At 44.7% G+C, this 22,918-nt stretch overlaps 1 protein-coding gene and 1 long non-coding RNA gene across 3 annotated transcripts in view; one reads left to right on the top strand and one right to left on the bottom strand.

The window, feature by feature from the left end:
• The window catches only part of LARP1 (La ribonucleoprotein 1, translational regulator), a 108,662-nt gene that overhangs the window by 1,172 nt on the left and 84,572 nt on the right, over positions 1-22,918 (top strand). The gene's annotated exons all lie outside the window — the stretch shown is intronic.
• LOC134737103 (uncharacterized) overlaps positions 1-22,918 on the bottom strand; it is a 92,217-nt gene that overhangs the window by 47,055 nt on the left and 22,244 nt on the right. The gene's annotated exons all lie outside the window — the stretch shown is intronic.

Genomic DNA, 22,918 nt, shown 5'->3' with positions numbered 1-22,918 from the left:
CAAATTGTTTACCTCTTTGAACACAGTTTTCCCAGCTGCAAAATGGGGATTGTAATCTAGGCAATGCTTGCCTACCAGGATTGTTCTTATGACCAAATAAAGTCTGTTCCATGGAAGCTTAGATTCCACAGATTTTAAGATAAATTCAGATTTAAAAATACATTTTGGGATTGGTGAGGGAAGGTAATGAATGTTTTGTAAAATGTGGCCTCTGTAGTAATTATTTTCTCCAATCATTGTGTGATAATAATGTGATAAAAGAATTACTGATTATGATGGAATCGTGGTTGCTTGTTTAAATCCTTTTACTTTAAAAAAATACCATTTACTGGGACTTTTTGAAATGCAGAATCATATAAACAAAAAGAAAGGGGAAATAGCTCACTGAGTCATGGTATTTTCTAACGACTCCTGGGATGGGAACCCAGTCCTGGAATGTGGCCCCATTGGAAGCAGCAGGATAATACAGTGGTTAGAACAGGCATTTTGGAGTGGAGGATTTGGGGCTCAAATATATACTGTAAGACCTACTAATGACCCTGGGTGTAAGTCACTTTTCTTTTCAAAGCCCCTTCTGCGCAGTCATTTGAGCTTCAGCCACCCTGTTCTCTCCTTTCCTGCAGCTCCCTGCTGAGTAAATAAATCTCAGAGAATGTTGCTTTCAAGGGTTGTGGCAGCACTCTCCCTCCGGGTAGAGCCTATGGTAGAAGGAGTGGAGTGAAAGTGAAAGCCAAAACAGTTTCTAGGAATAGGGAACTTAGGCAGGTATTTGAGCAACAATATGTGTGAGCATTGTGCGCGTATATGCATGTGTGCAAGTGCACAGGAGCTAATGAAATTAAAGATGAAGCGGGGTGTGGTGGCTCACACCTGTAATCCCAGCACTTTGGGAGCCTGAGGCAGGCGAATCATGAGGTCAGGAGTTTGGGACCAGCTTGGCCAACATGGTGAAACCCCGTGTCTACTAAAAATACAAAAAATTTAGCTGGGCGTAGTGGCAGGCACCTGTAAGGAGAGGCAGGCACGCTGAGGCAGGAGAATCACTTGAACCCGGGAGGCAGAGGTTGCAGTGAGCCGAGATCACGCCACTGCACTCCAGCCTGGGCGACAGAGCGAGACTCTGTCTCAAAAAAAAAAAAAGAAGAAATTAAAGTTGAAGATTTTAAGGCCCCTGAAGGGTCATGTTAGCCAGTCCCCTGCTCTGGGGCAAGCCTCTCCTTTTATTTATTATTATTTTTTTTTGAGACAGTTTCACTCGTTGCCCAGGCTGGAGTGCAATGGCTTGATCTCGGCTCACCGCAACCTCTGCCTCCCGGGTTCAAGCGATTCTCCTGCCTCGGCCTCCTGAGTAGCTGGGATTACAGGCATGTGCCACCACGCTCAGCTCATTTTGTATTTTTAGTAGGTCAGGCTGGTCTTGAACTCCTGACCTCAGGTGATCTGCCTGCCTTGGCTTCTCATAGTGCTAGGATTACAGGCACGAGCCACTGTGCCCGACCAAGCCTGTCTTTTAACCAACACTGAAACGTTGCTGCTGAACACCAGGGAAAGCTCCTAAACATTTTCCTTGGTAACCAGCCTTGGCATCTCAAAATCCTCCCAAGAGTGAATGCGGGGTGTGTGCAAGTATTTTTTGAGTGCCTTGGGTATCTGAGTTAGAGTTCCAGGGACACTGAGTGACTAAACCTTGGGGGAAAAATAGATTTGAAGTGGATGGACTAGGGAGCAGAAGGGATTGGGAGTTCCTCCAATTAGGAACTTTAGTGGAGTAGCTATAGTTATTGTGTACCTACGATGAGCTAACAGTTTTACAGATGTTTTGAAGTCATTACCTCATTTATCCTCACAGTAGCCCATTTTACTATTCCCATTTTACAGGTGAGAGTATTGAAGCTCAGGGAGGCTACAAATCTTAAATAAAGTTACTCAGACAAGCAGTGGCAAAACTCCGAATCAGGTCTTCATATGTCTAAATCTGGAGCCTGGGGCCCTTACCCCTTCCACCAGAAGTTACGAATCAGGCTAGACTGCAGTTCTCGGTTGTGTTTTGTTTGGCCTACACAGTGGTGTTTTACTATTTTTGGTTTTTGTTTTTTTTTTTTGAGATGGAGTCTTGCTCTGTTGCCCAGGTTGGAGTGGAATGGTGCAATCTCAGCTCACTGCACCCTCTGCCTCCCGAGTTCAAGCGATTCTTGTGCCTCAACCTCTTTAGCAGCTGGGATTACAGGCACCCACCACCATGCCCAGCTATTTTTTTGTATTTTTAGTAGAGATGGGGTTTTGCCATGTTGGCCGGGCTGGTCTCAAATTCCTGTCCTCAGGTGATCTGCCCGCCTCAGCCTCCCAAAGTGCTAGGATTACAGGCATGAGCCAGCTTGCCCAGCCTTTTACTGTTTAAAAAGTTAGATGCCAACATTTTATTTTGTTTTGAGACAGAGAGTATCACTCTGTCACCCAGGCTGGAGTGCAGTGGTGCCATCTTGGCTCACTGCAACCTCCGCCTCCAGGGTTCAAGTGATCCTCCTGCCCCAGCCTCCCAAGTAACTGGGATTACAAGCATGCACCACCACACCTGGCTAATTTTTGTATTTTTAGTAGAGATGAGGTTTCACCATGTTGCCCAGTCTGGTCTTGAACTTTTGACCTCAAGTGATCCCCCTGCCTTGGCCTCCCAAAGTGTTGGGAGTACAGGTGTGAGCCACTGCACCCAGCTGATGGCAACATTTTAAAATGAGATTATTTGGGCAGGCACAGCAGCTCACACCTGTAATCCCAGGACTTTGCAGGGCTAAGGCAGTCAACTTGCTTGTATCCAAGAGTTTGAGACTGACCTGGGCAACATGGCAAACTCCGATCTCTACAAAAAATTTAAAAATTAGCTGGGCGCCGTGGTGTGCACCTGTAGTCCCAGCTACTCAAGAGCTGAGGCAGGAGGATTTCCTTGAGCCAGGGAGGTGGAGGTTGCAGAGAGCCAAGATCCAGCTGCTGTACTCCAGCCTGGGTAAGAGAATGAGACCCTGTCTCCAAAAAAAAGAAAAAGAAAAAAAAGGAGAGAGAGAGAGACTATTTAATATAAAAATCTAGAGTCTAACATGTCTTTAAAAACCAGAAGAAAGATCTGGCACTGTATGTCCACATTCTCATATGCCAACAACCAACTTGAGCTGCTGCTTTTAAACAGGGCATGTGACATCTAGTTTGCCACAGTCCCTACCATTCCCACTATTCTACCCAGCCTACTTTCTCATTTTTGATGCCAACCTGGCCCCACAAGCCTGTGGTTATCCAACCTCTGCATTGCACTCTACTCCTTACTTACATAGCTGGGCCCTGGTCCTAGTGCTGGCTTGAACCGGCTGTGACATTAGGTAAGTTATGGCACCTGTCTGGGCTTCTGCTGTAACCTGGGCTAGCCATACTCTGAAATAACTTCCTAAGTGGCTTTCTGCATTGCTTTGCAAGAAACCACAAGTCTCCAACACATCTTGGCTACCTAGCTAATCTGACTCCATGTAAATTATACCAGAAGTGACTGGTGTTATTCACTCTCTGTCACCATCACTTCACTGCTATTCTTTGTGACACAGGACATTTAGGGACAGGTAAGGCCTGGTGATATCAGTACTGGTAGGATGCCAATTCCCAATACTTTGATCAAAAAGTCTGACTTCCACGTGCCTCCACTCATCTGTTCCAGGAGACCTAATTGAACCCTGAGGAACTCTACTGAGATTTCAGCATCTGGGTGTCCTATTCTGACCCCATTTTTGCTACATGAGAGAAAATATGTAGCCCAGCTGAGAATGTTCTCTCTTTCTCTGACACATACACACACACACCCCTATGGGTTAGAAATAGCCTTTCGTTTTCTTTTTTCTTTTTAAGAGTGTTTCACTCTGTCACCCAGGCTGCAGTGCAGTGGAACCTTCTTAGCTCACTGCAGTCTCAAAATCCTGGGCTCAAGGAATCCTCCCACCTCAGCCTCCCTAGTAGCTGGGACTACAGGTGTAGGCCACCATGCCCAGCTAACTTACAAAAAATTTTTTTTTTGTAGAAACGGGGTCTCACTTTGTTAGCCAGGCTGGTCTCAAATTCCTCTTGTCATATGAACCTCTTGCCTCAGCCTCCTGAGTTGCTGGGATTACAGGCATGAGCCACCTCACCAGCAGAAATAGCCACCTTTACAGGTCTCTGCATCTAACTAGTATCTTACTTGGGTTTCTGAGATCAGATCTTTAAAGCCATAGAATATCAGAGATGGAAATGTGGGTGGTGCCTTATCATCTATTCTTTTGTCTTTCTCTCTTTTCTTTTTTGTTCATTGATTTGTTCGAGATGGGGTCTTGTTATTTTGCCCAGGCTGGAGTGCAGTGGCGATTCACAGGCATGATCCCACTACTGATCGGCATGGGAGCACTGGAGTTTTGACCTGCTCCATTTCCAACCTGGGCCAGTTCACCCCTCCTTAGGCAATCTGGTGGCCCCCCACTCCAGGGAGGTCACCACACTGATGCCAGACTTAGTACAGACACCTGATTAGCATATTGTGCTATACCCCAGAACTCTTGGACTCAATGATCCTCCTGCCTAAGCCTCCTAGGTAGCTGGGACCAGAGGCATAGGCCACTGTGCCCAGCTAGATCATCTAGTACAGTAATAGCAAATAGGCTCCTCTTCATTTGCCAATTCCAGTCAACAAGTAGAGTGTTGAAAAGGCTTGGAAGCTACCTATGGGCATGGAACGATCAGACTCTGAGATCTCTCAACAAGGTCTGTTGTGGTCATGGCAAGGGGGAATGGCAGTATCTATATTAGAAATTTGCTATCCTTGAGCCAGCCAATCTCCTTGTTACACAGGTATGAAAGCTGGTGTGGGAAGGGGTGATGACTTGCCCAAAGTCATGTGGCAAGACAAGGCAGAAGCAGATCCAGAAGCAGGGTCTCTCTTAACCTTGAAGCCATGATTGCTCCCACTGTATTAGCTCAGAGAAGAAAACTGAGGCTGGAAAGGGAAATGACTGAAGCAAGATTAGGATCTAGGAGTCCTGGGATGCCTGGCTGGGGTAGGGGCTAAGAAATTCAGTTCGGCGCCCCTAGCCTGAGCCCTGCCAGCCTGGCCTATTGGCCTCTGCTCCACTTCTCAGAGTCCCTTTCCTCCTGTCCCAGTTTCCTGTCTCATTTTCCTCAGACTCAGAGAGTGCACATAGAAGCAGAGGGGCCTCTGGGGATCCTAGGCCCTACATACCCTCTTTTGGCAGCCTTCAGCAAGCTCCCAGCTCCCTCTCTTCTGGAAGAGAAGTCCTAGGACAAGGGTTTTTAACCTTATTGATGTCATGGATCCCTTGACAATCTGTGAAACCTATGGGCTCCTTCTCAGGGTATTTTTAAATACATAAAATACATAGGATGACAAAGGAAACCAATCATCCTGAAATACAACTATCAAAATAAAAGAAATTGCTATAGTAATATGTGATTCTTTATTAGTACATTAAAAATGAAGTCTAGTGGCAGATGTAACTATTGTAGCCAGGCGTGGTGGCTCACGCCTGTAATTCCAGCACTTTGGGAGGCTGAGGCAGGCGGATCACATGAGGCCAGGAGTTTGAGACCAGCCTGGCCAACATGGTGAAACCCCATCTCTACTAAAAATATAAAAATTAGCCGGACATGGTGGCACATGCCTGTAATCCCGGCTACACAGGAGCCTAAGGCATGAGAATCACTTGAGCCCAGGAGGCAGAGGTTGCAGTGAGCCGAAATTGTGCCACTGCACTCCAGCCTGGGTGACAAAGTGAGACTCTCTCTCTCAAAAAAAAAAAAAAAAATATATATATATATACACATAACTAATATATATATAACTAATATATATAACATATATAACTTATATATAACTTATATATTATATATAAAACATATATTATATATAAAAAACATATATATATTATATATAAAACATATATATATTATGTATCTAAAACATATATATTATATACCTAAAACATATATATAATATATATAAAAACATATATATAATATATAAAACATATATATATATAAAATATATATATATAACTATGGTAATTGTAATACTGGCCAGGCACGGTGGCTCATTCCTATAATCCCAGCACTTTGGGAGGCTGAGGCGGGTGGATTGCCTGAGCTCAGGAGTTTGTGACCTTCCTGGGCAGCACAGTGAAACCCCGTCTCTACTTAAATACAAAAAATTAGCCGGGCGTGGTGGCGTGTGCCTGTAGTCCCAGCTACTTGGGAGGCTGAGACAGGAGAATTGCTTAAACCCAGAAGGTGGAGGTTGCAGTGAGCTGAGATCGCACCACTGCACTCCAGCCTGGGCAACAGAGCGAGACTCTGTCTCAAAAAAAAAAAAAAAAAAAAATCCATACTAACCGTAAATGGTATTTTTGAAAGATCTGCAACAACTATAATGTGATATTAAAATATCTATGATTTCTTTTGGTGACACAGTCACAGGAACTGCCAATACTACTGTGGGTCATTGCCTACATTTATAACTAAACAAAATGCTGACTTGAGTTACAGGTTAGGGAAAATAAAGACAGTGGTTTGTAATGGTTCATAACTGAAAAACAGGCTAGGTGTAGTGGCTCACACCTGTAATTCCAACACCTTGGGAGGCTGAGGTAGGAGGATCACTTGAGCCTGAGAGTTTGAGACAAGCCTGAGCAACATAGGGAAACTCTATCTCTAAAAATTTAAAAATTAGCCAGGTGTGGTGGCACATGTCTGCAGTCCCAGCTGCTCAGGAAGCTGAGGTGGGAGAATCACTTGAGCCCAGGAGGTTGAGGCTGCAGTGAGCTGAGATCGTGCCACTGCACTCCAGCCTGGGCAACAGCGAGAGACCATGTCTTGGGAAAAAGAAAAGAGAAGAAAAAAAATTCTTTCCTTCCAAGTTCAGAGATACCCTGAATTCTATTTGTGGACCCAGGCTGAGAACCTCTGTTTTGGGAGGTTCATGCAGGAGTCTGCTAGGCCAGTGGTTTGCAAACTGTGGGCTATGGAACCCTGGAGATTCTGGAAGTGTCAAGGAAGCTGTCAAACAGTGGATGAGTTGAGGTAGCAAGAAGGAAAACCATCCAATCAGATAGCCTCTGAGTCTGCATCCATAATCTCTGCTTCAGCTTGAGAAGGTTCTTTTCTATTTGAGTTCATTTCAGTGATTCATATGATTCCATTGTCTTAAAGAAAAAAAAAGAGGGATGCTGGGCACGGTGGTTCACACATGTAATCCCAGCTCTTTGGGAAGCTGAAGTGGGAGGATCACTAGAGCCCAGGGATTGGAGACTTGCCTGGGCAACATAGTGCGACCTCGTCTCTAAAAATATATATTTTATAGATTAGCCCAGCATGGTGGTGCACGTCTATAGTCCCAGCTACTCTGGAGGCTGAGGTGGGAAGATCCCTTGAGCCTAGGAGGTTGAGGTTGCAGTGAGCTATGATGGCACCATTATACTCCAGCCTGGGCGACAGAGCGAGACTGCGTCTCAAAAAAAAAAAAAAAAAAAATTGTCGGGGATTCCTCTGTTTGTTTGAATGTTGAGAACGTTCATGTGGCCCCACCCACAGCTTCATATGACATAAAGGAAAGCCGAGGCTGAAAGAAGTGAAGGGGTCCTACGTTACCATCACCATTTGGTGGCAGGTTTGGGGGTGTAGGGGAGGCCAAGGAGAGGGGCTGGGAAGCAGCTGGGCACAGGTGAACTCCCCTGTACCTCTTCCTGCGAGCCTCTGCAGGGAAACACCTTGTGTGGCTAAGTGCTGGGCCAAGAGTCAGGAAACTGGAATTCAACATCCTAGTTCTGCTGCTAAAGTTTCTCATTTGCGAAGTTTCTCATCTCAAGTTTCTCATTTGCAAGACAGAGATGATAATCCACAAGTGTTGAAAGAAACAATCCACAGAAGGCTGTAAGGAACATAAGGCTGCGGTTAAAGGGATTGTAATGTATTTGTCTCCAAGGCCTGGCACCCTTTTCTCCATGCTCCCAGAGTCCTTTCTCTCCATACTGACAAACCAGATATTCCCTGTATCCTATGACAGTATCATCCCAGTCACCCAACACAAATGACACAGTCAGATTTATGGTTGAACGTCCAGTCACTCAGTCTACCACCTTACCTCCTAAATATCTCCTCTTTACTGTCTCCACTGCTATGGCATTATCTTTGGCCTTCATTTCTCTAACAGCCCCCAATTTCTGTCTGTGCCTCAGGCTGCCTTCCATGGAGCCAAAACACATTCTGACCACGTCTTTCTTCTACTGTAAAGCCCTTAGTGACCCCTCACTGCGTGCAAGGCCAAGTCTAGCCCCTGCAGAATATGGCAACCCAGACTCTGCATGATCTGCCTTCAGCCTCCCTGCCCTCTCCCTTTTTCCAGCATCCCTACCTCCTCCTGCAGGGAGGCTGCTGGACTCCTTTTGCCGTCTTCCCTCCCTGCCTTCTTCATGACCCAGACAATAGTGCAACACCAGGGAGCTATAAGAAGTGGAGATTCAGGAGCCTGGGAATATTGCTCTCCCCAGGCTGGTGGGTGGGCAGGAGGAAGCTGAACACACATAGGACTCAGGAGTTCTGTTGATAGGTTAGAGAACAGTTGTGACCCTGCCCTCATTCTGGGCCAGACAGGGGTTATTTTCAGAGACCAGCCAGTAGCACATGGAGAGATCACCTGCACAGTCAGGAGGAGTCTACCATTTCTACACTTAAAGGAACCAGATCACCAGAAAAAGGATATAGCCAGGCAGTGGAGAATTCATAGAATCCCTGATTCTTAGAATGTTAGAGGTGAAAGGGACCTCATGCATCTTTCCTAGGTTTTTTTTTTTTTCAAGATGGAGTCTCACTCTATCGCCCAGGCTGGAGTGCAGTGGCACAGTCTCAGCTCACTGCAACCTCTGCCTCCCACGTTCAAGCGATTCTCCTGCCTCAGTCTCCTGAGTAGCTGGAACTACAGGTGCGTACCACCATGCCCGGCTAATTTTTGTATTTTTAGTAGGGACGGGGTTTTATCATGTTGGCCAGCCTGTCTCAAACTCCTGACCTCAGGTGATCCACCCGCCTCGGCCTCCCAGAGTGCTGGGATTACAGGCATGAGCCAGCACACCCTGCCTCTTTCCTAGGTTTTAACTCTTCTCTGCTTCAGACAAAAAAGTAAAGTCCAGAGAAGGGAAGTGACTTGGCCAAGGTCATACAGTGAGTTGAGGTAGAGCCTGAACGAAAGCCAACATCTGATTTTCTTCCCAATTTTCATTTTCTGGGCTCTGGCCTCTGGACTCTCACCAGGAGTCTGAGTAACTGGTCCAGGACTGATTTACCAACAGTGGGTTAATATGTCACTGCTGGGCATTGCAAGTGCCAGCTCTAACAGGGGTTGTCAATGCCTTAACCCTAAGGTTTTCAGCTGGGGAACAGTGATGGGTTACAAGTGTGCTGAGATATAAAACCCTTGGGCCATAAGTGGCCAGGTGGAGACGGGGGCAGCCAGAGCCCACGGTCCTGCTGGGATAGTCACCTTCAGGCCTCAAACAGCCTCCTCATAAGTTTAGCCCCACAGGTATCCAAGTATTACCATGGACTGGGATGGGGAAAGTTGGGAAGCACTATGTAAACCCTAAAACATGAGTTATTTTAGGGGTGGTATAGGCAAAGGTGGAGAAAGGGAGAGTTTGAAAATACAGGTTCTAGTTCTGGCTGTACCACTTCCTTCTGACATATATTCTAGAGGGGAAAATAATGAGAAAAAATAAAAGATACCATTTATTGTGTCTCATTTAATCTTTGAAACAGTTCTATAAAAGTAGGTGCTATTATCAACTCCATTATACAGATGAGGAAACTGAGTCAGGGAAATTAAAAGACTTAGCCAAGAGCCCACAACCAGGAAGTAGTGTGCTAGAATTGAAACCCAACTCTGTCTTTGTTTGGATTCTGTGCTCTTAATTACTCTGCCATATGGACTTGTTTCAGGACAAGTGGGGAGAAAGATGGGGCCCTTCAGCCCCACTCCCCTGGCATGAGGGCTACTGATTCTCCCTCTACTCTATATTGCCAGGCTTTAGGGAGGCCTTCAGCAGGGGGCAGTAGGGTCCAGAGGACCCCTAAGCAGTGAGGGCTATCCCCCAACCCTGCCTTCATGGGTATAAGATCATTCTCAGAACTGTAGTGAGTATTTTGAATCCTGACAGAGGCAACCATGATCTTCCAGGAGTGGAGTCTCCAGCCCTCAGAATGGGAAAGGTGGTGAGATTTCACTGGTTGTTGTGATACCCTAAAACTGGTAGAAAGAAAGCTGGAATAAGGCACCTTGTTTACTATACTAATCCTTCCTTAAACCATAACTCCTATTTACAGATCCAGTTACTCTGCCAAGCACTTTATTCACATTGCCTCATTGAATTTTTACAGCAGCCCTATCTTGAGTAGCTCCTGTTATTATCATCTTTATTGGAGGAGGAATCTAAAACTCTGACTCAGCTAGACTGCTGACTTTTCAGTGGACCTTAGTCAAGGGACTTTCAGGCAAGTCTTCTCTGGGTCCGATATCTAGGACTACAGAATTAATTCCTTCCCTGCCTAGAGCACTGGATTATAAAAGTGAAAACAATTTACAAGCTGTTATCTATTTGTTTAAATGGTGTCTATTGAGAACTGAAAGCAAGGAGGAGGCCCTGGCACTACAGAGAAAAATAAAGCATAATCCTGCCCATGGAAAAATGCAAGATAAATGTTAGGTAAACAAAGGCTTTCCATTTCCAGTAATTATGGACTAGAAGGCTCCTCCCCAACTTCACTGGAATTTTTTTTTTTTTTTTGTAGGACAAGGTCTCACTTTCTCACCCAGGCTGGAGTGCAGTGGCACAATCATAGCTCACTGCAGCCTTGAGCTCCCCAGGCTCAGGTGATGCTCCCACCTCAGCCTCCCAAGTAGCTGAGACTACAGGTGCACACCACCATACCCAGCTAATTTTTGCATTTTGTGTATAGATGGGGTTTCGTCATGTTGCCCAAGCTGATCTCAAACTCCTGAGCTCAAGTGATCTGCCCACCTTGGCCTCCCAAAGGCTGGGATTACAGGCATGAGCCATCTTGCCTGGCCACCACTGGGAATTATTAAAAGAGCTAAACAGCCAGGCCTGGTGGCTCACACCTGTAATCCCAATACTTTGGGAGGCTGAGGCCAGCCTGGGCAATATAGTGAGACCTTGTCTCTACAAAAAAATTTAAAATTAGCCAAGTGTGGGCTGGATGTGGTGGCTCACACCTGTAATCCCAGCACTTTGGGAGGCTGGGGTGGGGGGGGTGGATCATGAGGTCAGGAGTTCAAGACCAGCCTAGCCAAGATGGTAAAACCCCGTCTCTACTAAAAATACAAAAATTAGCCAGGCATGGTGGTGGGCGTCTGTAATCCCAGCTACCTGGGAGGCTGAGGCAGAGAATTGCTTGAACCTAGAAGGTGGAAGTTGCAGTAAGCCGAGATCATGCCCCTGCACTCCAGCCTGGGTGACACAGCGGGACTCCGTCTCAAAAAAAAAGAGGTGTGATGGCATGCATCTGTAGTCCCAGCTACTTGGGAGGCTGAGGTAGAAGGGTTGCTTGAGTTCAGAAGGTTGAGGCTGCAGTGAGCCATGATTATGCCACTGCACTCTAGCCTGGGTGACAGAGTGAGACTCTGTCTCAAAAGAAGAAAAAAAAAGCTAAACAAAATAAATGTGTGTGTGCTTTTGTGAACTTGAAGGCATTAGAGAACTACCAAAGCAACAAGGGCCTAAGGGGTCACGATTCCAGAGGGACAAGAAGCCTCATATTTACTTGCTACTTTCCTGCACAAGGCATAAGCTCTTTCTCAAGAAAAGGCTAAGAAAGTGAGCACAGAGTCTGGTAGTGTTATGAGGCTGGGGAATAGAATAAAAATTGGATTTCAGAATCTACGAAGAAGGAGTGTCCCTAATAAATATTTCAGGTCTTTCTTCTTCTTCTTCTTCTCCTTCTCCTTCTTCTTCTTCTCTCACTCTGTCACCAGGCTGGAGTACAGCGGTACAATCTCGGCTCACTGCAACCTCTGCCTCCCAGGTTCAAGTGATTCTCCTGCCTCAGCCTCTTGAGTAGCTGGGATTACAGGCGCCTGCCATGACACCAGCTAATTTTTGTACTTCTAGTAGAGACAGGGGTTATCTCCATGTTACCCAGGCTGGTCTCAAACTCCTGACCTCATGTGATCCGCCCACCTTGGCCTTCCACAGCACTGGGATTACAGGTGTGAGCCACCGCACCTGGCCAGCATTTCAAGTCTTCAGCTGGAGCTACCAAAGGGCAACACCCTAGGAGTAGAGATGAATTAGAATTAGACCAGCACCCAATCAGTTCAATCCCTTGTAGTACTTAGGTGTAAATGCCTAGTAGAAGCAAAAGTTAAAATATTTCTGAAGGAAGATAATACCACCCAGGGCCTCAGATTTTCCTATAATTTTTTCATACACAATACCTGGTATTCGATCAAAATTTACCTGACATTTCAGTAGACAAAACCACATAGCTGAAAACCAGGAGAAAAAAGTAGATAATAGCAATAGGCCCATAGGACATCCAGATTTTGGTATTTTGAGGCATGGACTTTAAAATATATGTGATTAATATAGTCAAGAAATTACATGACAAGATGGAGAATTTCTGCATGTAAGTACAATCTATCATGGAGAATCAAATGAAAATTTAAGCCTCAAATACAGCATCCGAAATTAAGAACTCAATAGATGGATATAACAGCATATTAACACAGCTGAAAATAAAAATTAGTGAACCAGAAAGAAAGCCAGTAGAAAGTTGTATTAGTCTGTTCTCATGCTGCTATGAAGAAAGACCTGAGACTGGGTAATTTATAAAGAAAAGAGATTTTTTTTTTTTTTTTTTGAGACGGAGTCTCGCTCTGTCGCCCAGGCTGGAGTGCAGTGGCGCAATCTCAGCTCACTGCAAGCTCCGCCTCCCGGGTTCCCACCATTCTCCTGCCTCAGCCTCTCTGAGTAGCTGGGACTACAGGCGCCCGCCACCACGCCCGGCTAATTTTTTTGTATTTTTAGTAGAGACGGGGTTTCACCGTGGTCTCGATCTGCTGACCTCGTGATCTGCCTGCCTCGGCCTCCCAAAGTGCTGGGATTACAAGCGTGAGCCACCGCGCCCGACCAAGAAAAGAGATTTAATTGACTCATAGATCCACATGGCTGAGGAGGCCTCAGGAAACTTGCAGTCATGGCAGAAGTCACCTCTGCACAGGGCGGCAGGAGAGAGAATGAGAACCAGCAGGGGAAATGCCAGATGCTTTTAAAATCATCAGATCTTGTGAGACTCACTCGTTATCACGAGAACAGCATGGGGGAAACCTCTTCCATGATTCACCTTCCTCTAGCTGGTCCTGCCCTTGACATGTGGGGATTATTATAATTCAAGGTGAGATTTGGGTGGGGAAACAGAGCCAAACCATATCAAAAGTATTCAGCACATATAATACATATTTTGTATGGAATGTGGTTAAAATTTCCACATATGTATAATTGAAGTCCCATAGGAAGAGAGGGAGGGGAGGGGAGAAGAGATGACAGAAGAGATGCAATGCAAAGAGAAATGAAGCCAGAAGCAATAGTTGATGTTGGTCAATAATTAAGAATCACTTAAAACCCTAAGCAGAATAAATAAATAAAACAGAACTACAGGCCGGGCGCGGTGGCTCACGCCTGTAATCCCAGCACTTTGGGAGGCCGAGGCGGGCGGATCACAAGGTCAGGAGATCGAGACCATCCTGGCTAACACGGTGAAACCCCGTCTCTACTAAAAATACAAAAAAAAAAAAAAAAAAATTAGCCGGGCGAGGTGGCGGGTGCCTGTAGTCCCAGCTACGCGGGAGGCTGAGGCAGGAGAATGGCGTGAACCCCGGGGGACGGAGCCTGCAGTGAGCCGAGATCGCGCCACTGCACTCCAGCCTGGGTGAAAGAGCGAGACTCCGTCTCAAAAAAAAAAAAAAAAAAAACAGAACTACATAACTAGGGCCTATTATGATATAACTGCTGATAGTAAAAGATAAGGGGAAATTTTTGAAGGGGGCAATAATAAAACTGATAGCGTCTCCACAGAAATAATGAAAGCCAGAAGACAATGGAATGATATGTTTGAAGTCATAAATGAAAATAAATCATATCCCATTAGAACTAGAGAGCAGAATGGTGGTTACCAAGGTCTAGGGTGTTTGTGGGAGAATTGGGGTGATATTGGTCAAAGGATACAAAATTTCAGTTAGATGGGAGGATTCAGTTTAAGGAGTCTATTATACAACGTGGTGACTAAAGTTAACAACAATATACTGTATCCTTGAAAAATGCTAAGAAAGTGAATGCTGTGCTCTCACAAAAATAATGACTATGTGAGCTAATGTTAATTAGCTAGATTTAGTTATTCCACAATGTATATATATTTTAAAACATCATGCTGTACATGATAAATACATATAACTTTATCTGTAAAATTTTAAAAATGATAATAAATAAAAGAAATCTTGCCTGTAATCCCAGCACTTTAGGAGGCCGAGGTGGGCAGATCACTTGAGGTCAGGAGTTTGAGACCAGCCTGACCAACATGGCAAAACCCTGTCTCTACTAATAATTAGCTGGGCATGGTGGTGTGTGCCTATAATCCCAGCTACTCAGCAGGCTGAGGCAGGAGAATCGCTCAAACCCTGGTGGTGGAGGTTGCAGTGAGCCGAGATCATGCCGCTGCACTCCAGCCTAGACAACAGAGTGAAACTGTGTCTTGAAAGAAAGAAGAGAAAAGAAATCTTGTGTGAGCATAGGCTAATGGCTCTCAAGTTGTAATATAAGTATGAATCACTTGGCAGGGGGTGTTAAAATTTTGGATTCCCAGATCTCACTCTGTAGATTTAGCCCCTCTGGTGTAGGGCCAAGGAACCTTCTTTCAACAAGCAGCTTGCGGATTCCGATGCAATAAGTCTACAGTAGATTGTCTGCCATGATGGTTGCAACAATTCTTTCCATTCCTGTACCCACACCCCTTTGCAATGTGACTGTCATTCTTTCAATCAAGAGATAGAGTCCATTTTTCCTCCTTTTGAATCTCGGCTTATCCTTTGGCTTACTTTGACCAATAGAGATCAGTTGACATGATATTATGGGGTATCTGAGCCTTGGCCTTCAAGAGGCCTTGTGTTTTTGGTATTCACCCTTTTGGAACTCAGCTGCCACGTAATTAAGTTGAGCCTATCCTTCTGGAGAAATGGAGAGAGAGGCAGAGCCAACAGCCAACACCAACCACCAGACACAGTATATGAGTGAGGCATGGATCTGTTTGGGTCCAACCAGGAGAGAGAAAGCACACAGTACTTTGAATATGGAAAGTTGAGTATGAAGAATTATTAATTATAATAGGGGATTAGAGTAACAGGGGATTGACTAATAAGAAGGAAAGAGAACGCTGAAGACTATAGGAACAGCAGATATGAGGAACAGCCACTATCTTTAGGGTTGACATAGCGCACCCAAGGAAGAGCTTGTTCAGGGCTGAGATCTAGATCTTTTTGGAAAGGGCCCACTAAATGGCAGAGAAGTCACTGTGGTACCCTGCCAGGTCAGTGGAACTGGTAGAAATCATCCTCTGAAACTTGCTGGAAATGGGCCCTCTCAGGTGCCAGGGAAAGTTGTTCATAGGGAAATGTCTCTTTATCGACATTTGCTACACAAGCACTTGAGAGGGATTCTTGGGGAAGCTGCTAGCTACCAGATGCTGCTGGCCGTGGTGCCCTGCAGGAGCCTGAAGCTGAAGAAGCCATTCATGCTGCAAGAGTTGGGCATGGGGGAAGCACAACACTGCAGGAGCCTGGCGAGCCAGGACACAGTAACCAGGAAACAAAACTCTGTTCTTCCTTTCAGCCGAAACTGCCACCTTCCAATAATTCACCAAAATGACTAACACAAAGGGAAAGAGAAGCACCTAATACATGCTCTCTAGGTCTTTTAGGAAACCTGGAGTTGTTCCTTTGGCCACATACACGCAAAGCTGTAAGATGATATTGTAGACATTGAGAGAATGGATACTGTTCAAAAAGGAATACCCCACAAATGTTACCATGGCAAAACTGAAGAGTCTACAGTGTTACCTAGCATGCTATTGGCCTTGCTGTAAACAAACAAGTTAAGAGCAAGATTCTTGCCAAGAGAATTAATCTGCCTATTGAGCACATTAAGCATTCTAAGAGCTGACATAGCTTCCTGAAAAGTGTGAAGGAAAATGATCAGAAAAAGAAGAAAGCCAAAGAGAAAGGTACCTGGGTTCAGATGAAGCACCAGCCACTCTACCCAGAGAAACATACTTTGTGAGAACCAATGAATAGGAGCCTGAGCTGCTGGGATCTATCCCTGTGAATTCGTGGCATAATAGGTATTAAAAAAATACCTCTAGACTGTAAAAAGCAAATAGACAAACAAAGAAAAAACTTCAATGTATTCCCAGCACACTATACTGACAAAGCTGGGCATCCTGCCAGCTGTCAAAGGAAAGGCATTTCAGGGGCCCAGATCCATTTTAATAGAGCAGGCAAAAAAGTAAATTTGCAACTAAGGCAGTAAATCAGTAACCAGCACAGGCCATCTTGGACCTCTAGTCCAAGTCAATCTGCATGACTACAACTGCATGAGTGACTTTAGTAAGAGACTGGCAGAAAGAACTGTGTAGCTGAACCTAGCCGAAATTGCCACAGATCAGAATTATGAGCAAATAAAATTGCTCATAAATTTTAAGCCTTAAATTTTGGGGTAGTTTGCTTACACAAAATATTATAACACCAATATTGCAAGCAACCTGGACTGTTGTCCGTTTCCTACTTTTATGACTTTGTGCTGTTCCTTCTGTCCAAAGAAACATTATTATTATTATTATTTTTGAGGTGGAGTCTTGCTCTGTCGCCCAGGCTGGAGTGCAGTGGTGCGATCTCGGCTTACTGCAACCTCTGCCTTCTGGGTTCAAACGATTCTCCCGCCTCAGCCTCCCGAATAGCTGGGATTATAGAGAAAAAGTCTTGATTATCTCTACCAGATGGATGTATTTTCCTGCAGCTGATTAATTAACTTTTTTTGACCTATAGCACACATGTAGAAAAGTGCACACATCTTAAATGTATAGCTTGATACATTTTCACCAAGTGCTTATATTCTTTTTTTTTTTTTTTTTTGAGACAGAGTCTTGCCCTGGTCACCCAGGCTGGGGTGCAATGGCGCGATCTCGGCTCACTGCAACCACTGCCTCCCAGGTTCAAGCCATTCTTCTGCCTCAGCCTCCCGAGTAGCTGGGATTACAGGTGCACGCTACCATGCCTGGCTAATTTTTTGTATCTTTAGTAGAGACAAGTTTTCACCATGTTGGCCAGGCTGGTCTCGAACTCCTGACCTTGTGATCCGCCCGCCTCGGCCTCCCAAAGTGCTGGGATTACAGGTGTGAGCCACCATGCCCAGCCAAGTGATTATATTCTTGTAGTCTATAGCTGAGTGTCTCTCATACTCCCATCTAGTCACTAACCATGCCCCTAAGGGTAAGCACCATTCAGACATTTTTTTTTTTTTTTTTTTTTTGAGACAGACTCGCGCTCTGTCGCCCAAGCTGGAGTGCAGTGGCGTGATCTCAGCTTACTGCAACCTCCACCTCCTTGGTTTCAAGCATACCACCAACACCTGGCTAATTTTTGTATTTTTAGTGGAGACGGGGTTTCACCATGTTGGCCAGGCTGGTCTTCAACTCCTGACCTCAGGTGATCTGCTCGCCTTGGCCTCTCACAGTGTTGGGGTTACAGGCATGAGCCACTGCGCCTGGCCTATTAAAGGTTTTTAAACATCGAAATATAAAATGATATGCCTATCAATCATAACCACGTGAAAGGAGAAAAAAACACGCCTGTGCATAGAGTAAAAAGATACTAGAAGAAAAAAAAAGTTGATATGGTTGATGGGTAAAGGAAATAACAATAATTTTTCTTCTTGACAATCTGTCTCTCCTAATAATTATGTAATGACCATGTGTAACTTTTATAATCAAAAGAAACATTTAATCCTATTGATCTTTAAAGTCCTGTTCAAATGTCACTTCCTCCAAGAAGCCTTAGCATAACCGTATTGCCTTCCTCTATTTGTACAACCCCTAGAGTAAAAACCCATTCCGGAAGGAGCACAGTACCTTTCTTCGAGAAGGTGCTCTCAAAATGTCTGATCCTTTCCCTGCAACCATAGACATTTCATTAGCAGCTCACATTTCTCAAAAGAGCACCCCAACCTGCCACTAAGACAGGCAGGAATCTGAAGCTGGATTGCTGTCTCCATTTTCTACTTGAAAACACCTGATGCTGAAAGAGGTTAAGTAATAGTCCCACTGTCATTCAGCAAATCATTGGTAGAGGCATTTAAAATAGCTCATTCAAGAAAGATGAGCCAGCACAGTGGCTCATGTCTGTAATCCCAGCACTTTGGGAGGCCGAGGCAGGCAGATCACGAGGTCAAGAGATTGAGACCATCCTGGCCAACATTGTGAAACTCTACTGAAAATACAAAAATTAGCTGGGCACGGTGGCGTGTGCCTGTAGTCCCAGCTACTCGGGAGGCTGAGGCAGGAGGCAGGCTACTCGGGAGGCTGAGGCAGGAGGGTTGCTTGAACCCAGGAGGCAGAGGTTGCAGTGAGCGGAGATCACGCCACTGCACTGCAGCCTGGCAACAGAGTGAGACTCCGTCTGAAAAAAAAAAAAAATTAGCCAGACGTGGTGGTACTTGGGAGGCTGAGGCAGGAGGATCGCCTGAACCTGGGAGGCAGAGGTTGGAGTGAGCTGAGATGGTGACACTGCACTCAAGCCTGGGCGACAGAGCAAGACTCTATCTCAAAAAAAAAAAAAAAAAAAAAAAAAAAGGTGAACCATGTAATTTACCAATTATAGTCTGAACAGAGCAAACAAGCAGGGATGGAGATTAAGAAAAAAGCAAAAATTTGGTAACGTGGCCTTTGTATTACCAGCTGTGTAATTTTGAGTGAGCTTATTTACCTTTCTGAATTTCAGTCTTCTATCTGACTCATTGAAGGGATAAGAGTGAAATAATAACCAGAATAGCAAATAGGATCCAACTCTGATGAACTAGTGGTGGCTACCTTGAGTACTACAGGGGGAAAGATTCTGAAGACACATGCAGCCTTCGTGGGTAAAATTGCTGTGATTAATAATTTCTTCCATGAGCAGGGAATCTGAAATTGATGTTATATTTGTTAGATATTGGTCTTTCCTGGACAGATTGCTCTTCAAGATCTTTTCCAGCCCTGTGTTTGGAATTCCCAGATTTAGATCTATTCATGTGTCTGGTGGGCAAAATATTCATCCTATAGGAAATCTTCTTAATTCCAAGGGGGAAGGAATTTTAATTATCTTTTAAAACAATAGACCTTGTCTCCAGCAATGGATGTGATATATATTTAAATAATCATCCTTAAGGCTCTCAGAGCTCCTTAGAGATGGAAATGTCTGCATATGAAGTGTTAATTATACCACCATAATCATTCTTTTGAGATAAATTATATTATTAAAATTATCATGTTTGACATCCTTCCCTGTCTGCACATTGCCCTACCATCAGATTGAAGTTGTTCCTGGGAGGAGGGTATGTGTCCTGGTTGGCTGTAATGGGCGGTGGAAGTTAGTAAGTAAGGCGAAAAAGGTAAGTCTCTCATAAAATCCCAGTCTCAGGGTCGCCAGGATTGTCTCATTCATTGGCTCTGTCTGGACCCACCTGGAATGTTATGTGGCTTGGGATTTCTGGACTAAGGTTGACCCTTGTCTTATCTTTGAAACAAATATACTATAGCCACCAGGAGAGTGGTAGGGGTATTGTTTGACCAATTTAAGTAACACATACATTATAAATTCATGGCTATTGAAGGAAGCCATGAACAGGTTGACAAATTACGACATCGTGTTGGTCTAGCAGCATAGCCAGGCTGTCAATAACATAGGCTTTGGCATCAGAGTGCTCTGAAATCAGACATAGCTCTGACATTTCTATTTTTTATTTTTGTGTAGAAATGGGGGTCTGGCTATGTTGCCCAAGGTGGTCTCAAACTCCTGGCTTTAAGTGATCTTCCTGCCTCAGCCTACAAAAGTGCTGGGATTACAGCTGTGAGCCACTATGCCTGGCCAGCTTTGACATTTCTAAATGAGTTTGCACAAGCTATATAACCTCTGTTTTTTCCTTTTTCTTTTCTTTCTTTCTTTTTTTTTTTTTTTTTTTTTTTTTTTTTTTTTTTTTTTTTGGAGACGGAGTCTCACTCTGTTGCCCAGGCTGGAGTGCAGTGGCGCCATCTTGGCTTACTGCAACCTCTGCCTTCCAGGTTCCAGCAATTCTCCTGCCTTAGCCTCCTGTGTAGCTGGGATTACAGGTGCCTGCCACAATGCCTGGCTAATTTTTGTATTTTTAGTAGAGACGAGATTTTGCCATGTTGGCCAGGCTGGTGAGGAACTCTTGACTTCAGATGATTTGCCCACCTTGGCCTCTTAAAGTGGTGGGATTACAGATGTGAGCCACCGTGCCCGGCCATAACCTCTATTTTTTTGTCTGTAGAAAGAGTTTTAATAATAGTACCTAACTCAGCACTTTGGGAGGCGGAGGTGGGTGGATCACCTGAGGTCGGGAGATCGAGACCATCCTGACTAACATGGTGAAACCCTGTCTCTACTAAAAATACAAAAAATTAGCCAGGCATGGTGGCACATGCCTGTAATCCCAGCTTCTCGGGAGGCTGAGGCAGGAGAATCACTTGAACCCGGGAGGCGAAGGTTGCAGTGAGCTGAGATCACGCTATTGCACTCCAGCCTGGGCAACAAAAGTGAAACTCCCTCTCAAAAAAAAAAAACCTACCTCAAAAGGTTAATATGTGAGATAATTCATGACGAGCACAAGTATCTTGCACTACATAGGAAGTATTACTATTATTATATTGAGATTAATTATTAGCATTGATTTCAAATTACGTACAACATAAAGCTTCAAAAGTACGAAGTCAACTTATGTCAGTTTTATGGACATCAAGACAGAGGCTGAAATAGGATGAAGTTTAATTGTTTTAATAAGTAACAAAATGTTCCCTAAAAAAAGTTACACAGTACAAGGCCGGGCGCGGTGGCTCACGCTTGTAATCCCAGCACTTTGGGAGGCCGAGGCGGGTGGATCACGAGGTCAGGAGATCGAGACCACGGTGAAACCCCGTCTCTACTAAAAATGCAAAAAATTAGCCGGGCCTGGTGGCGGGCGCCTGTAGTCCCAGCTACTCGGAGAGGCTGAGGCAGGAGACTGGTGTGACCCCGGGAGGCAGAGCTTGCAGTGAGCCGAGATCGCGCCACTGCACTCCAGCCTGGGTGCCTGGGCGACAGAGCGAGACTCCGTCTCAAAAAAAAAAAAAAAAAAAAAAAAAAAAAAAAAAAAAAAAAAAAAAAAAAGTTACAGAGTACAGATGAGCAAAAGGGACAAAATCAGCACTCAGAAATAACCACTGGTAATCTTAATTATATTAATGATAATAATTTACATGTATTCGAATAGAAAAGGACATTTGACAATAATAGTATCACACTGAACAGGCTGTTTTGAAACCAGCTGTTTTTCAGTGAGTAAAGGGAGGGTAGGCCGGGCGCGGTGGCTCACGCCTGTAATCCCAGCACTTTGGGAGGCCGAGACGGGCGGATCACGAGGTCAGGAGTTCAAGACTAGCCTGGCCGACATAGTGAAACCTCGTCTCTACTAAAAATACAAAAAAAATTAGCCGGGCGTGGTGGTGGGCGCCTGTAGTCCCAGCTACTCGGGAGGCTGAGGCAGGAGAATGGCGTGAACCCCGGGGGCAGAGGTTGCAGTGAGCTGAGGGCTCGCCACTACACTCCAGCCTGGGTGACAGAGTGAGACTCTGACTCAAAAAAAAAAAAAAAAGGGAGGGTATACAGGCAAATGTATTGTTTTGGTTTTGGGTTTTTTTAATTAAAAAAATTCCTTTTATGGTAAGAGATACATAAAATTTACCATGTTAACCATCTTCAAGTATACATTCAATAGTGTTAAGTATATTCACATTGTTGGAAACAGATTTCCAGAACTTTTTTATCTTGCTAAACTGAAACTCTGCACCCATTAAAAAACAACTTCCCTTTTCCCGCTCCCTCCAGGCCCTGCTAACCAGCATTCTACTTTCTGTTTCTATGAATTTGCTGACTTTAGATATCTCATATAAGTGGCATCATACAGTATTTGTTGTTTTGTGACTGGCTTATTTCATTTAGCATAATGTCTTCAAGTTTCATTCATGTTGCAACATATAACATGATTTCCTTCCTCTTTAAGGCTGAATAATATTCCATGGTATATATAATATGTACCACATTTTGCTTGTCCATGTATCCATCAATAGACATTTGGGTTGTTTCCAACTCTTAGCTATTGTGAATAGTACTGCTATGAACATAGGTGTACAAGTGGCTCTTTAAAACTCTGTTTTCAGGTCGAATGCAGTGGCTCATGCCTGTTATCCCAGCAATTTGGGAGGCCGAGGCGGGCAGGTCACCTGAGGTCAGGAGTTCAAAACCAGCCTGGCCAACATGGTGAAACCCCGTCTCTACTAAAAATACAAACATTAACCAGGCGTGATGGTGCCTGTAATCCCAGCTACTCAGCAGACTAAGGCAGTAGAACTGCTTGAACCTGGGAGGCGGAGGTTGCAGTGAGCCGAGATCGTGCCACTATCCTCCAGCCTGGACGACAGAGTGAGACTCTGTCTCAAAAAAAAAAAAAGACCCTGCTTTCAAATCTTTTGGATA

Source organism: Symphalangus syndactylus, chromosome 7, assembly GCF_028878055.3.
Source record: "Symphalangus syndactylus isolate Jambi chromosome 7, NHGRI_mSymSyn1-v2.1_pri, whole genome shotgun sequence".
In the NCBI taxonomy this organism is placed as follows: domain Eukaryota; kingdom Metazoa; phylum Chordata; class Mammalia; order Primates; family Hylobatidae; genus Symphalangus; species Symphalangus syndactylus.
The sequence above is the reverse complement of the archived record's forward strand: the minus strand, read 5'-3'. Positions and strand labels throughout refer to the sequence as shown.